At 36.2% G+C, this 2,500-nt stretch overlaps 1 protein-coding gene across 1 annotated transcript in view; it reads left to right on the top strand.

Annotated features, from left to right (window-relative positions):
- The window catches only part of LOC136841773 (cuticle protein 19-like), a 414,507-nt gene that overhangs the window by 270,665 nt on the left and 141,342 nt on the right, over positions 1-2,500 (top strand). The window contains exon 10 of the transcript XR_010854140.1: positions 553-767. The gene's annotated coding sequence lies outside the window, so the exon portion shown is untranslated. The remainder of the gene's footprint in view (positions 1-552; positions 768-2,500) is intronic.

The raw sequence follows: 2,500 nt of genomic DNA, 5'->3' as shown, positions 1-2,500 counted from the left end.
CAGGTACCTGAGCTCAATGACTTACCAAGATCGTAATGTTAAATGATCTGAATGATTGTGTATAACATATGATAATTTTATTGGCATATCATATATTGAAAATTGTTTTCGAGTCTGATTTTAAATTTTTAACATATATATTTAATCAATACCAATATCCCGTTGGGCATTGTTTCACCTTCAGTAATGCGAATAAAAATTGTTATCCTTTCAGCGTCGTAGTGTCACTCACCTAGATTCTGTGGGACACATTCTTTGAATCAAGTTTGCGTTTTCAGTGCGGTCGTTATGATATACGCGAGTTAAGCTGTGTAATTTATTTTAATACTCAGCGGATTTTCCATCTATCGTGACAGTAATTAAGGGTCCTTTGTCCAAATACGCCTGTCTTCTACAATGACAGTGCCAAAGGCTAACAATTCTCTTTCTAACCATTCATCTTGCTATCTGCCATTAACCGTAAGCAAAGTTACTTATTCTGTTATTATTATTATTATTATTATTATTATTATTATTTCGGGCGTTATTGATAAGGTACCTATATCATTTCAGAGTCCGCACACTATGCATTTCGACAGCTTCATACGCATACCTTTCTCAAGATAAACTACCCTCATCCATGGAAGTAATCAGGCTCTAGTTCTGCGTATCCCCTATTGGAGATTGACTGATGCCCTTCTGGCTCTGTTCGACATCTTGATGGGAGTCCATTGTGCCCTAGAAGTCAAGTGGATATTGGGAGATTCAGATGTCTTCTGACATTACTTGTAAGTAATTTCATTTAATATCTTTTCCTTACTTCTTTCCTTCTAGATAATGATTTGTAATTTCTGTTCTAGTGTTTTACATTGCGGGTGAATGTTGGACTGCAGTATATGTAAAATATTAGCTTTTTAGACTTTAGAAACATGTTCGAAGGTAATGATGTTTTCTTGTATTAGAATGAAAGTGTGTATATATATGTAAATGTATATTTATGTATGTATTATACATATATATATTATATATATATATATATATATATATATATATATATATATATATATATATATATATATATACATATAGGTATATTTATATTCTTTTTTCCCTTTGGGGTTGGATCCAGAAGGTGTTTGCAGTTCATACATGTTTTCAGTATCCGTCAATATACATATAGGGTATATTTATATTCTTTTTTCACTTTGGGGGGTTGGATCCAGAAGGTGTTTGCAGGTCATACATGTTCTCAGTATCCGTCATAAGTTATAGTATAAGAAATCACTTAAAGAAAGACAGTGACGAGACTCGTAGCTCCGACCTGGACCCCCCCCCCTCCCCAGCGCCCCCTCCTATCCTCGTGTTCCCAGACAAGCAGCAGTGCCCATTTCCGAACCCACATGCAAATGTAAACAAACTCTAATATTCATACGTTGACGGGATGCGAAGCGAAGTGGCCTGAGGCCATCGGTCTTCATAAGTAAACACATATCCGATCGATCAGGTGACCGGACCCAACAGCAGCTTCCTAGAGTGTAGCGAGGTGGTGGTACGAAGCAGAGAATGACTGTTCTCTCTCTCTCTCTCTCTCTCTCTCTCTCTAGGTTATGAGGTTGATCTATCACGTATTTGACGGGGGGAGGTTCGATTTAATTCTTGGTCTTCAGTCCCAGGGTGTTCAACTTTACTTTCAGAACATCGATTAAAAAAACAAAAATTTTTTTTCACTCTATCATTACATGAAATTAAAACTGGACAAGTTTGTAACTAGAAGACTCATTGCAATTGCCACATGAAAATAAAAATAATAGAAATTGTTAAATAAAATAAAAAATGACTTTTAATAGCTCAAAACTTTACCATATTTCTAACTCTAATATACATTAACATTCCCGAAAATGTGAGGCACTTAGGCGGTCCCTTAGGTTATTTGCAGTTCCTTCGGCTATTAAGTTGCAGTGATTTCTGTTTAATTTTTCGTCCTTTCCATCGAATCTGTTCCCACAGCTTTCCAACGTCGTAAAATCCTTATATTCAAGTGGCAACTTCTCCTTAAACACCAAAACTCGTTGACGTAAAAATAATAATAACAATAACAATATTCATCTGGACATATATAAGAGCGATTCGTGGAATTTTTCCACTGCAATTTATCTGTAACATATCAAAAGCAACTTCTCCACAGATACACTTTATCTAACAGTTATTTGTGTACAGCAGTTTGAACACTGAAATAGCGTGAACTCACATGTTTGCTAGCTTGAACGGTGTGAACCGTTCTGAAATATTTATTCATCCGAAATTTGTGTACGATACTCGCTCAACACTGAAATGGAATTCCTGCAGAAGCAATTAGTTCTTGAACTTCCTGGCAGCTTGGAAACGAGATAAATGTCTGGACGGCCTATTGACAGCTGGGAATAAAACATGGAATCGCAAATGGAAAATTTAAGATATAAAGAGCAAGCACAGCATCGGGAATCCATTTGGGGTACATTCTGCGCACGCCAGAGCGTTAGAT

Source organism: Macrobrachium rosenbergii, chromosome 1, assembly GCF_040412425.1.
Source record: "Macrobrachium rosenbergii isolate ZJJX-2024 chromosome 1, ASM4041242v1, whole genome shotgun sequence".
NCBI lineage: Eukaryota > Metazoa > Arthropoda > Malacostraca > Decapoda > Palaemonidae > Macrobrachium > Macrobrachium rosenbergii.
The sequence above is the reverse complement of the archived record's forward strand: the minus strand, read 5'-3'. Positions and strand labels throughout refer to the sequence as shown.